This window comes from Bubalus bubalis, chromosome 5 (genome assembly GCF_019923935.1).
Source record: "Bubalus bubalis isolate 160015118507 breed Murrah chromosome 5, NDDB_SH_1, whole genome shotgun sequence".
Classification (NCBI taxonomy): domain Eukaryota; kingdom Metazoa; phylum Chordata; class Mammalia; order Artiodactyla; family Bovidae; genus Bubalus; species Bubalus bubalis.
This window is the reverse complement of record NC_059161.1, coordinates 14,469,824-14,484,123: the sequence shown is the minus strand read 5'-3', so window position 1 is coordinate 14,484,123 and position 14,300 is coordinate 14,469,824. Positions and strand designations below refer to the sequence as shown.

The window sequence follows — 14,300 nt, the reverse complement described above, 5'->3', positions numbered from 1 at the left end:
GGCAGGCAACAAGGCCCAGGGATTCTGGGGCTGGTGCCTGCCCCTGGTGGTTTCTGGATGCAGGGCTTTGGGGTTCCCATGGCTAATGCTGGGGCCCTGTTGCACAGGGCCTGATATTGGGCCCTCTGGTGAAGAGAGCCATATTCTGGAGTGGCTGTGGGCTCAGGGGGTCTAATTCAGCTTGCCTGCTGGTATGTGTGGCCATGTTCCTGACTGGCTAGTTGCTTGGCCTAAGGCACACAAGTCCTGGTGTCAACAAACTGGTGGATGGAACTGGATTCAATGCTGATAAACTAGAGAGGGAATTCCAGAATTGTGCTTGTCAGCACCAATGTCCTCTTGGTAAAAACAAGCTCCCCAAAATGGCTACCACCAGTGTCCATGTCCCCAGAGTGAGTTCCAGGTGCCTCCTGCCTCTCTGGGAGGCTCTCTAAGATTAGAAGATGGTTCTGACCCTGGCTTCTTTTAAATTACTGCTCCTGCTCTGAGTCTTGGAGTATGTGAGATTTTGTGTGGACCCCTTAAGAGTGTAGTCTCTATTTCCCACATCTCTCTGGTTATCCCAAAAGTAAGCCCTCCTGGCCAAACACAGCCAAGCATTCTAGATCATCTTCCTCATGCAGGGTCTCTGGGCCGGGGAGCCCGATGTGGGGATCAGATTCCTCACTTCTTGTGAGGAATCGTCATCCCGTTTCTTGGTTGCCCACCCAGTGACATGGGTCTTGGCTACATCTCCTCTCTGCCCTTATACTTATCTCGTTGTGGTTCCTTCTTTATATCTTTAGTTGTAGGAGATCTTTTCTGCTAATCTTCTTGTTTTTCTCATCAATAGTTGCTCTATAAAGAGTTGTAATTTTGGTGTGTCTGTTGGAGGAGGTGATCTCAGGGTCTTTCTACTCTGCCATCTTGGCCACTCCTCACTATTTGATTTTTCAGAAAAGCACATTAAGACCCTATAACCATGTTTATAGGCTCATTTCAGTCTCTTGAGGATGACAAAGATGAATCTGGGAAACTACCATAGGGAAAAAAACACATGTTATACCTGGGTAAATTTGCATCCAATAATTTAAGCTTTGACATTACTAAGTCTTATTCAATAATTATTTAGCACTTTGTGCCAACAATGCTAGGTATACTCCAGAAACACTTAACTGTCATATACTTTATGATTTATATCTTAAAGCTCTTCTTTTCCCATATTTTATTAGTTATCTATTGCTGCATAACAAATTACTCCCAAATTTAACAGCTTAAATAACAACCATTTATTATCCTTACACCTTGAGGGGCCAGACTGCAGCCAAGGGGCTGAAGTTGTCTTGAGGTATGACAAGGGGAGAATGTGCTTTCTGGCTCACCCGTGTGGTTATTGGAAGGATTTAGCTCTTTGTGAGCTGTTAGACTGACTGCTGTGTAGCAATCAGCTCTGTTACTATTGGTTGTTATCTGAAGGTCTCCCTCTACCCCTTGCCACATAGACCTTGGCACAGGGCAGTTCACAGTATGGCAGCTGGCTTTCATCAGATGAGAAAGTGAGAGAACAGGAGAGGATAAGCAAGACAGAAGCCAGACTCTTTCTGCAACTTCATCTCAGAAGGGACATCCTATCACTTTAGTGACATTTTATTTGTAAGAAAGCAAGTCACTAGGTCCTCTCCACACTCAGGGGAGGGAATTATACCAGGGCATGAATACCCTGGAAGTGGGGATCATTAACAGCCATTTTAGAAGCTGTCTATCACACACATTAAAAATTTGTGGCACGGGAGTGTTATTCCATTAAATGGGTCTGGTACTTTAGGATATGTTGATATTAGTCTGGTTCAGAGTTTATAAGTTCATGCATTAAACTTTAATAAAATATTGAATGATAAAGTAGAGAAATTTGTATTTACCTCAATTCCTTTCCAAAGAAATACAGGACACTGTATTTCTTTGGAAAGAATGTCTTGGTATTCTCTGGTTAGGTGGAAAAGTGAAAGTGAAGTCCCTCAGTTGTGTCCAACTCTTTGCGATCCAGTGGACTATAGCCCACCATGCTCCTCTGTCCATGGGATTTTCCGGGCAAGAGTACTGGAATGGGTTGCCATTTCCTTCTCCAGAGGATCTTCCCAACCCAGGGATTGAACCCATGTCTCCCACATTGTAAGCAAGATGCTTTACCGTCTGAGCCACCAGGGAAGTTAGGTGGAAAAAGAGGTCTAAAAAGCAAGGGTCAGTACTGTGTCCAGAATGATGCCACAGAGTGGAGTTCGGAGTCCACAGCTATGGAACTCACAGGGTTCTGAGCAGAGTCAATTAGATCTAGATATCTGAACAGTAGATGCTAATACTGACTTCTGAGTTACACTTGTTTGTGATGTGGAGAGTTAAAAATAGCCTTGGACTTTAGGTTTTTATTTAGACCTGATGATCAGAGTACAAACTTGCATGACTTATCTACTAACGAGAAACAAATTGCCTCCAAACATAGCAGTTTAAAACAACAAACATTTTTAGTCCCCAGAATCTATGGGTCTGAATTTGAAAGTAGCTTAGCTAGATGGTTCTGGCTCAGTGTCTCATGAGGTTTGACTCAAAATGTCAGCAGGAGCTGCAGTCATCTGAAGGTGTGACTGGGACTGGAGGATCTTCTTCTAAGATGAGTTGCTCACACAACTGCTGGCAGGAGTATTCCTCACCAGGTAGATCTCTCCATAGATCTGCTCGAGTATCCTCATGACATGGCATCTGGCTTCCCCCAGAATGATTGACTCGAGACAAGTAAGCAATAAGGAAGCCACAACATCCTTTATGAGCTAGTTGAGGAAGATACACACTTTTGCCATATGCTATGCACTAGATGTGAGTCATTAAGTCCAGTCCACACTCAAGGGGATGGGAATTAAGCTTCACTTCTTAAAGAGAGGAGCGTCAAAGAATTTGTGGGAAGCATTTTGAAACCACTGCAGTGCTCTAGATGTTTTTCTTAGCAAAACAAACCTTCAAAAGCAAAGCAAAACCAAATGAACTTCTTAAATATAAATAGCCCTTGTTATTCATTAGAAGAATGCATTTAAGAACAAATTTGCCTATATGTCTCCTTCCATTAACAAATAAATTAATTCACAAATGTTCAAAATGAATATATGCCTGAGAGTCTGAATTTCAGGATATTGTATTTGAAGGTCACTTATCAAAAGAGCAAACATTAGCTTACTAACTCTAAAACTTGGAGGAATGGATGCATAAAACTTCTAATTCAGCAGTGTTTATAACAAATAGCTTTTAAGAATTAAATGAATCAAAGTGGTTTACAATATTCTGTTTTAGAGATCTAGTTGCTAAAACTTTTTCTTCTATTTCAAAGCATAACTCTTTTGCTTCAGAGCATGTTAGAATTGCTACAAATAAACAGATTGTACCCAAAAAAGCAAATACAAATCCCAAACAGAATTTATACTTATCTATTATTTTTCAGGAGTTCCTAGACTGGAGGTTGGTCTTTTTGCCCTTCTTCTCAATTCCTGAGATGGAGCACAAGGGCAGAATGAATAAGAAATGCTAGGAAATACTAAATAAGTTTGGCAGTAAAACATTTCCTTTCTTTTAGGGTCAACCTCTATTAGGATTGCTTCTGATTTCCTAGGTTGTCTTGAATTTGGGAAACCTTCCCAGATTGGAGAGTTTATATCTTACACAGAAAGCTTCTTTTTTTCATCCAAGCACTTTTGAAGTCATCTCTTACCCTTAGAAAGATTTGGAAATGTGGAGCGATGTTTTTAGTTAACACCCTTGACTAGGAGCTGATCTTGGCTTTTAGTAGTGTGTGTGTGGATGCTTGCTCGGTCCTATCCCACTCTTTGCAGCCCCATGGACTGTAGTCTGCCAGGCTCCTCTGTCCATGGAATTTTTCAGGCAGCTTTTAGTGATAATGTGCTCCTTGCCACTAAAGGATAACCTTACAGCACAAATAATAGTCTGGCCTCAAACGCCAGTAGTGTCTCCAGTTGAAAAACGTTTCCTTGTCCTCTCTTCAGCCTTACTTCTTGTTTAGATTGTAAACGCTGGGACAGAAGGGATGTGGTGGACACTGCTCATTGCCCTAACCTCAGTGCCTAAAAGAGCACCTTACGTGTAGCAAGTGTGCAGTAAATATTTGTTAAGTGAAGTGTCACCCATGAATGATTGGTGAACAATAAGATAGGTATAACAAAAACCTACTAACCAAACTTCAATTTCCTTAGGCCTTGAATGATCTGGTGTTGGGATCCTAGATAAACCTGGTTTGCAAATAAAGTTTCTGTTAGAGCTTTGAGTCTGCCATTGTTTGCTGTGATTCTGGGATGGGGATATACTCCTAGAGGGCTGTAAGAAATCATAGATTTAATTTTATTTTGTGAATCTGTATTTAGGGAAAGTCAGAATATGATATATACTTTTCAGTAACAGTTTAGCACCAAATTTATAAAGATATTAACTTGAAAATATCATCCCCTGGATTTTCTGGAAGCATTTAGAAATCTTATAACTAAGCTGTTTTGTGACAGAGTCTGTTTTCAGTCTGTAAAGTGTGACATTCAGGGTTAAAAGGGGTAAAACAGGTTGTGAGGCTTTGGGTGGGTATAACACTTCCTCCCAATAAGACTTTCCAGAAGGCAAATTGACTATAAATGTGGGGCTGTGTTTCCTAAAAGTATATAAAAATTTATCAATTATCATAAATATTGTTTACATGCAATTTGTATTGTGCAGAAATTACAAGAAAGGATTTTCATCTCAATATTTCAAAGAAAAAATTTCCTACTTACTACATTTGTCCTTTCTCTTCTTTTTTCTCAATGTTAACTTTTATATTATATAAAAACTGCTTGCTTGATTAGCATTTAAAAATCTCTGGGAATGTCTTTGTTTTGCATTTCTAGTTATTTATACCACCAAAGAACAACTTTTTTAAAAAAGAAGCATTAACTTTATCACAAAGAAATATTTGCAAATTACTTTTCTGGTGGCATTTAGTGTCTGTTTCATCGTCTTGCCTCCTTCTGCATTTATAGTATATTCACACATTGAGCTTTTAACATTCCTTTATGATTCTACAACAGAGCTTCTTTCCCCCCAGACAGCTAATTAGAGTTTTTTTATCACAATAGCATATATATATTTTTTGTGGCTAAAAATTGCATCCTTTTTTTGTACTGAGAGGGATGTTTTAACTGGAGGGGCGGGGGAGTTGACTAACTCTGTGGACCTGTCTTCAAGGCTGGACTCAGAGCAGCTATTACCATAATGGTCCCTGCTCAATTCTAGCTTCTGGTTTCTTTCTAAATGTAATAACAAGACCTTTGGAAAATAATGATAGCCAAATAAAGAAAACCAGTCCACTAGAGAAAGTGGTGACACTTTCTTGGGAATAACTGCCATTATTTCTAGGCTGGTGTTTGTCTGGTTAGGTTGCTTTTGCCAGAGCACACAGCGGTGAAGCTCATCACAACCTGTTCTCCGAGGCATTTCCTCTCCCTCTTGATTTGTTTCCTTTCAGTACATATTGGGATGCTCTGGAATGAGCTCAATCAACAGTGCTTTATTTCTGAGTTGAGGATAGTTGAGGAGTGTTAATGCTTGTGTGTGTTTGGTTGGGTTGTTCTGCCCTTTCCTTCCCTCTGAAACCATTATTTAAAAAAAAAAATAAACCTTACATAGGGAGAGGATTTGGAGGCGGAAGATGTATTCATACTGCCTTTTCTGTTTAAACCAGAAAAAAATTTTCAAGGCAGAAATTCTGGTGGGATAACAAAGGATTATCCCAAGAAATGCCCAAGGAGAGCCCTGAGTTGGCAGGTGTTCTAGCTGAGCTGGCCATTGGCACATCTGTACAAGTATGTACAGATTGAAGTATGGTTGATTTGGGGTGTCCTTGGTGGCTTAGACGGTAAGGAATCTGCCTGCAATGCAGGAGACCTGAGTTCGATTCCTTGGTCAGGAAGATCCTCTAGAGAAGGGAATGGCTACCCACTCCAGTATTCTTGCCTAGAGAATTCCACAGACAGAGGAGCTTGGTAGGCTACAGTCCATGGGGTTGCAAAGAGTCAGATAAGATTAAGCGACTAACACACACACATACACACACACATAGTTGATTTACAATATTGTGTTAGTTTCTGGTATACAAGAAAATCATTCTGTTATATATATTTTTTCATATTCTTTTCCATTATGATTTATTATAAGATATTAAATATAGTTTTCTGTGCTATACAGTAGAACCTTGTTTATTATCTATTTTATATATAGTAGATTGTATCTACTAATCCCAAATTCCTAATTTATTCCCCCCCAACCCCTTTTTGGTAATAATAAGTTTGTTTTCTATGTCTGTCTGTTTCTACTTTGTAAATAAGTTCATTTGTATCATATTTTAGTTTCCACATGGTGTGGCTCAGAGGGTAAAGCGTCTGCCTGCAGTGCAGGAGACCTGGGTTTGATCCCTGGGTCAGGAAGATCCCTTGGAGAAGGAAATGGCAACCCACTGCAGTACTCTTGCCTGGAGAATCCCAAGAACAGAGGAGCCTGGTGGGCTATAGTCCATGGAGTTGCAAAGAGTTGGACACGATTGAGTGACTTCACTTTGTAAGTGGTATCTTATGGTATTAGTCTTTCTCTTTCTGGTTTATTTCACTCAGCGTGACAATCTCTAGATCTATCCATGTTGCTGAAAATGGCATTATTTCATTCTTTATGGTTAAATACTACTCCATTGTGTAAATATATCATATCTTCTTTTTACATTCATCTTTGATGGACATTTAAGTCGCTTTCGTGTCCTGGCGATTGTAAATAGTGCTGCTATGAATACTGGGGTACATATATCTTCGAGTTACAGTTTTCTCTGGATATATGCCCAGAAGTGGGGTTGCTGGAACATATGACAACTCTATTTTTAATTTGAAGAGCCTCCATCCTGTTCTCCATAATGCCTGTACCAAATTAATTTCCCACCAAGAGTGTAAGAGGGTTCCCTTTTATCCACACCCTTTTCCAGCATTTATTTGTAGACATTTTAATGATGGTCATCCTGACAGGTGTGAGGTAATACCTTATTACAGCTTTATTTACATTAATAATTAGCAATGTCAAACATCTTTTCATGTACCTACTGGCCATGCTGTGTATCTTCTTTGGATAAATGTCTGTTTAGGTCTCTTCCCCATTTTTTGATTGGGTTGTTTGTTTTTCATTATAGAATTTTAACAGCTGTTTTTATATTTTGGAAATTAAGCCCTTGTTGGTCACATAGTTTGCAAATATTTTCTCCCAGTCTGTAGGTTGTCTTTTCATTTTATTTATGGTTTCCTTTGCTATGCAAAAGCTTATAAGTTTGATTAGGTCCCAATTATTTATTTTTGCTTTTATTTCTATTACCTTGGGAGACTGAACTAAGAAAACATTGCTATGATTTATGACAGAGAATCTTTTGCCTATGTTCTCTTCTAGAAGTTTTATGGTGTCATGTCTTATATTTAAGTCGTTAAGCCATTTTGAGTTTACTTTTGTGTCAGTATGAGGGTGCATTCTAACTTCACTGATTTGCATGAGGCTGTTCAGCTTTGCCAACACCACTTGCTGAAGAGATGGTCTTTTCTCCACTGTATATTTTTGCCTCCTTTTCTGAAGATTAATTCCCTGTGATGTGTGGGTTTGTTTCTGGGCTCTCTATTCTGTTCCATTGACCCACATGTCTGTTTTTGTGCCAAATCCAAGCTGTTTTGATTACTGTTGCTTTGTAGTACTGTCTGAAATCTGGGAGGGTTATGCCTCCAGCATTGTTCTTTTCCCCCAGGATTGCTTTTGCAATTCTGGGTCTTTTATGGTTCCATATAAATGGTATGAAATTTGCTCTAGTTCTGTGAAAAATGTCATGGGTAATTTGATAGAGAGCACATTAAATCTGTAGATTGCTTTGGATGTATGGCCATTTTAAACATTAATTCTTTCAATCCAAGAGCATGGGATAGCATTCCATTTCTTTAAACTATTTTCAATTTCCTTTATCAATGTTTTATAGTTCTCAGTGTTTAAATCTTTCAGCTCCTTGGTCAGGTTTATTCTGAAGTATTTTTTTTAATGAGATTTTAAAGGGAATTGTTTCTTTACTTTCCCTTTCTGATATTTCATTGTTAGTATAAAGACATATAATAGATTTCTTGTATCTTGCTACCTTTGTACAATTCTTGGTAAAGGCTTTTTCTGATCTTATAGGGAAAAAATAGCACTAAGCAAAGTTAAACATCTAGATTCCTGTCCCTTCATATCACTGAGGATTGGAAAATGGGAAGTATGGGAATTGTTGTAATTTTTTTCTCAGCTAGAGTTATTTCAGAAACAAAAATTAGAGTGAACTCCTCTCTTCCTCGCTCTCTAACTGAGGGGCTTTGGGTACAAAGTTCCAGTTATGCAAGATGAGTAAGTCCTGGAGATCTATTGTATGGCACAGTGTCTATAGTTAACAATACTGTATTGTACATATAAATATTTGCTAATAGGGAAGATTTTATATTAATTTTTCTTATCCATATATATTGGAGAAGGAAATGGCAACCTACTCCAGTATTCTTGCCTGGAGAATCCCATGGACAGAGGAACCTGGCAGGCTATGGTCCACGGGGTTGCAAAAGAGTCAGACATGTCTGAACAACTAAACAAAACAACAGTCCATACATATAAAACATAAAGAATAAGATGTTGGGAGGAAACTTTTAGAGGTCATGGATAGGTTTCTGGCATAGACTGTAGTGATTCTTTTCATGGTTTTATATTTATTTCTAAACTCAACAACACGTATACATTAAATATATACAGCTTTTTGTGTACCAGGAAGATCTCCTGGTGGAGGGCACAGCAACCCACTACAGTATTCTTGCCAGGAAAATCCCACGGACAGAGGGGCCTGGCAGGCTACAGTCCACAGGGTCACCAGGAGTCGGACACAACTGAAGTGACTTACCAGGCAGGCAGGCCATGCCTCAATAAGAAGTGGGTGTGGAATTTGAAGTTTAATCTTCTCTGAGTTTGCTGGTCTTTTGCTATCTCCAGCTTCCTGTCTTATTGTGGCTAATTCACTAAAAGTAGTATGGCAGAGAAGGTGTCCCTCTGGTATAGGAATCTTTTAGAAGAAAGAAGTCCTGCTCTAACTTACGCCCCCAAGTATGGCAGGTCCTTTGAGATTTATGAAGGTGTGCCAGGATGATAATGATTTGGGCTGAGAGGGAATGGAGCCTTGAGTCTCCCACAGTACTGCACAGAAAAGGAAGCTATCTTGATCGTATTAGTGTCCTCACCAGTTACTAAAAGCCCTCCTGATGTTTTGGCGGCTTTGAGTAAGGGTTGTTTTTGTCCTGTACCACAGAAAACATACCTTTCTACAGAAATTTGGATCAAAGTTCTAGTTCTCAAACCATGGCTTCTAGATAGGTCCTTCAGCAGTCCTGTAAATATTTGATTCAAATATTATTTGCATATTTACGTTAACCATTATATTTTAAGAGTAAATAATGCTGGCTGTCATAACAAGGTTCTAAAGCTTACTTGCCGAACACAGTTAAAGTTTAGTCCTTGCTCTTCCAAGTGTAATAAACTGTTCCTGATCTGCAAGTGGCCTTCTGCTTGGTCCTTGGAGAGCCCAGGCTTCCTCTGTCTTGTGGCCTCATCCTCCTCACTGGATCCTTGGAGTCCTTTCCAGCCAGCAGGCTGTTGAGGGTTGGAGGGTTGCCTGTGACAAGTCTGCAGGTGCAGAGTCTGGGAGTGGTGTGTATCAGCTCCACTCACATTTCGCTAGGTAAATCTCAGACAGATAACTACAAAGAAGGCTGGAAAACATGGCTGAACTGTGTACCCAGAAAGGAAAGGAAAGAGAGATGATTTTTGTTGAGTCCAGCTAGCTATCTTTATCACAGTCATTTAAAAAAGATATTTTAACTCTTTGGAGACTTCAGCTTCTTAAAATATTGCCAATGTTAACTTGCTTCAATGAAGACTTCGGAATGAAATTTCATTTGCTTTATTCAATAAAATGCCCTATGGTTGCAGAAAAAAAATGCTGTTACAAAAACATCCTCACCACCAGCAGCAATTTATCTATGAGAATCGCTGTCATCACCTTCAAACGCAGTTGCGAAGAAAATACCAAAAAAAACCCTTTAAATTCTAAAATTGATACAAGTCTTCAAGTCATCTCTCAAAATCCTGATCACATTCATCCAAAAAACCTCTTTGTTCATAGTGACTAAACTTGCAGCATTGGGCAGAAATGTTATACATTTCTGCCTTATACATTTATGTCAATAAAACATTTCTCTCATCTGTTCTAGGTATGTTCAGGTTGTATGCAAGATTTATCTCTTTAAAAAGGGGTTGCTTTGCTTAACAAAGTAAAAATAGTGCTATCTAGAGTCTGTTCCAGCTCTGACATTTATGCTTTCTATTTTTATATGCCATTGAAGAGAAGACTAACTCTTGATTGCGTATAAATGGCTCAATGCAAATTACTAAAGTTGTTTTCCTTAATAGGAAAGTTAAGTTGCACTAAGGAAACTCTTATACAATGTGCTTCCCCAGCTTCCCTTAAATCAACTATTTCTAGAAAATCCTAGTGGGTTGAAATCTCTAGAGGTACCTATCAGCTAACACTCCATTCCGATAGTTTCCACAGTTTATTTGAAGTTTTGCAATTCAGACATGCTTTTGCTTCTTCAGAACCACCCTCATTTCTCCAACATTGATTGTAGTGTCAGGTCAGGGGTCTGTTTAATTAAGAGCCACAGGCCTGCCAAAACTGGCATTGATTGTGTCTGCTCTTAGGTTTCTACTCGATTAGGTTTGGACATCTGCTTTGGACTTCCTGGCGCTCCCACCACCCTTTTAATGGACTAGCCCCTACCTACCTTACTCAGGGGCTGCCTTGGGTCTGAAATCTACAGCCAGGCAACTCAGACATAAATTAGACCTTGCCAAGGCTGTGGAGGTGCTGTGGCTTTTGTTTTCAGGCTTGCAGTTTGAGGCAAAGGTCATAACTCCCGTTCCCATGACTGCTGGCAGCAGCCACAGGGTTGCTAAGGGAGCAGCCACAGACCAGACTGTGATGGGAGAAATAAACTCAGGTGACCCTGCCTGCCTCACTCGGATGAAGCCGTTTGGAGCTGTGCCCCCACCCGGGAATCCTTGCTGGGGACCAGACTCCTAGATTGTTCATTGCCCTTTACTGAATCGGCACAGGCATCTGGATGCACACTGGGGAGTTTTGAAAAACAGTGTTAGCTTACAGAACTGAGCTCTGAGGAAGTGGAGACCCCACAATTTATTTCTGACTTCATCTGCTTGCCATTAGCCAGTGACAATGATTTGCTCGGTTTGACATCTGCTGATACTGAAACTGGCCCCATCTGTAAGATCTGCTAGGTTTGGATTGCACTTGATCTGGTCCACTTGCAAAATGACCGTTTGGGGTTTGAAAGCAGATGTGTTTAGATCAGAGACAGGAGAAGACAAAATGGTTTCAGAATGCTGAAAAAGGACCTTGGCAGCTCTGAAACAGTGTTTTCATTCAGGGCTGACGGTATGTCAAAGCGGATGCCAGAAGGTCTCCTAAATGTTCTCTTAAAAATTGCTATTATTCTAATAAAATTTTTTAAAATAAATCAAATGAAAAAATTTACTATTACTTCTATGACTATTAGTCCTTAAAGAGCATAAGATGTGTGGAACTGGCGCAGAAACACTCAGACATCTATTTTCTTTAACCACCAAGTGTGTCTTTTATATTTCCCTGTATTGCTCCTCATGTTACCTTTCTGTAATTTTTTATTTTCCCTCTTATTTATTTTCAAGCTTTCTTGACCCACGCCCCTGTTTTATTTTATTTTTTTATCCAAACCGTTGCAAAGAATGACAAACTTGAAATGCTACAGGTGCAAAAAAAAAAAAAAGTAAATCTATGAAATACATGTTTTACACACTCATTGGAGAAAACATAGAAAATTCAAATTTTAGAAAAAAGAATTAAATCATTCTGTTTCTCTAGATCCATCCTTCTCCATGCTACTGAGTGCCTAGGAGCCTGACCGCATTGTCTTCTGACTCCCCCTTGGGTTTTGCCAGTGTGAATGAGGCTGGGTTATTTATTTCCTCCCTGCAGGGTTGCTGCCAGCTGTCTGTGCACCTTGATTGAAGGGCACAGCTCCTACCAAACAGCCTTCTTTATAGAATTCTCTCTATACGTTCAGGAAACCACTTCCTCCTCCAGCCCCTACCATGTAGGCCAGGAATGGGGTCTGCTCCGGAAGCCTGTACCATTCTGCCCCGTATCTTGCTAATAGTCCCTTAATACATGTTCCACTCTCCTTAAATTATTTAGTTTAAGAGTTTCATCTCTTTTCTGCTGAAACCCTGGGTAGTACAATTATAATTATTAACCACAGGTAAGCACTGATAAACATTTTGGTATATTTCTTTAGCTGCCTTTATTTATGACCCCATGTATGGTCAACAGATTTAGTATAATTCTGGGTATGAATCTTTATATCTCTGTTCCCTCTGGGATTATTTATGAGTGTGATCCCCCATTAGTAAAATGTCCCATACCCTAAATCATGATTTTCATTGGCTACATTTTGTTCCACTGTATGAGGGTAACTGGAATTTGTTTTAGAATTCAACAGCAGTTTTATGATCTTTATTTATGATTTTGATTTCCTCAAACTTAGTAACTCCCTGTTTCTTATGTGTGTTCATTTTACAGCTGGGTCAGTGGGACGTCACTCATTCGGGGACACCCCTTTCAGGCACAACCTTAAGCCAAGTTTCCTCACATACAATTAAACCTATTTATGTCCAGTCTGCACTCTCCTCAGTGGTTAAGGGACTTCTCCAAGGTCTCATTCTAGTAAATTGCAGAGCTGAACAAATTGAACCCATGACTGCTGTCTCTAAGTCCAGGGCTTACCTACTCCAATATGTTATGTTTACCAATTTGTAAAATGGAAACTCTTCCTCCAACTATGGAAACCACAGTTCTAAGTTATGGAAGAAAGTCAAATAAAAATACATGTGGTTCCAAAGAAATGGACTATCAAGCCATGAAAAGACATGGAGGAAACTTAAATGCATATTACCAAGTGAAAGAAACTAATCTGAAAAGGCTACATATGGAGGATGACATTTTGGAGAAAAGCAACACTGTGGAGGCAGTAAAAGGATCAGTAGATGCCGGCGATTGAGAGAGATGAATAGTTGAAGCACAGAGGAATTTAGGACAGTGACACTGTGCGGTATGATACTACAATAGTGCACACATGTTATCCATTTGTCCAAACCTGTATGTAGCATGTATGTATGTAGTCTATGTATGTAGTATGTGTGTATGTAGTCTACGGACCTGTATGTAGTCTATGGACCTGGGTGATGAGGATGTGTTAGTTCAGGTACATCAGTGGCAACATACATTATCATTCTATTGTGCGGTACTTGTGGGGAAATTGCATATGTGTAGGGGGAAGGGACATATGGGAACTCTCTCTCTCTCCTCTAAAAACCTAAAAATACTCTAAAAAGTAACATCTGTTTTTAAAAATGTGTAATTCTTTTAAAATAGGCAAAGTTTTAGGTTTTAATGCCAATAGATTTGCCATGTCTGACTCTAGTTTTCCTTTAAGACAAATAACTTTCCTCTTTCATCAGAATGTCTGTAGTAAATTGGTGCCCCATCTCTGGGGCTTTCCACTGGCCACCAATTTTCCTACTGTTATTTTCAAGCAGCTTCAGCATTGGTCTTCTATATTCAGGTAATGTGGACACATAATTGATTATAAAATATACCTGGCTCTAAGGATGTTTTCCTGCTGGAGAGTTTCATACTCAAGTCTTGCAGTGAAGATATGAGAGATCATTTTTTACAAAGCCTTGGAGATTTAGTGGAATAAACTAGAAGCTTAACTTGAGACTTTCAAAACCCGAAAATCTGTTCAAGCATCCATCAGACATGACAGAATGGTTTTATTAGCTCCAGAATTGGATGCAGAACTGTATGTATGCTTCATCAGTTAATCTGGCTCTCAATTCTGATGTCCACTAAGTATGTCTTTTCTCCAGTATATCAACAAGCATGGAAACTTTAAAGTCAGAGCTTTGAAATGATTATGCATTAATTTCTTTTTGTCGAAACAGTTAAAGAAATATTCTTCATGGGCTTCCCTGATAGCTCAGTCAGTAAAGAATCTGCCTGAAATGGAAGAGACCCGGGTTCGATTTCTGGGTCAGGAAGATCC

The 14,300-nt window shown here is 39.4% G+C and overlaps 1 long non-coding RNA gene across 1 annotated transcript; it reads left to right on the top strand.

Moving 5' to 3' along the window:
• Positions 1-6,554: 6,554 nt before the first annotated feature.
• Positions 6,555-13,995, top strand: LOC123333633. Its single transcript, XR_006551048.2, has 2 exons — positions 6,555-6,612; positions 12,776-13,995. It is a non-coding gene; the product is annotated as an uncharacterized LOC123333633 (long non-coding RNA).
• Positions 13,996-14,300: the final 305 nt, after the last annotated feature.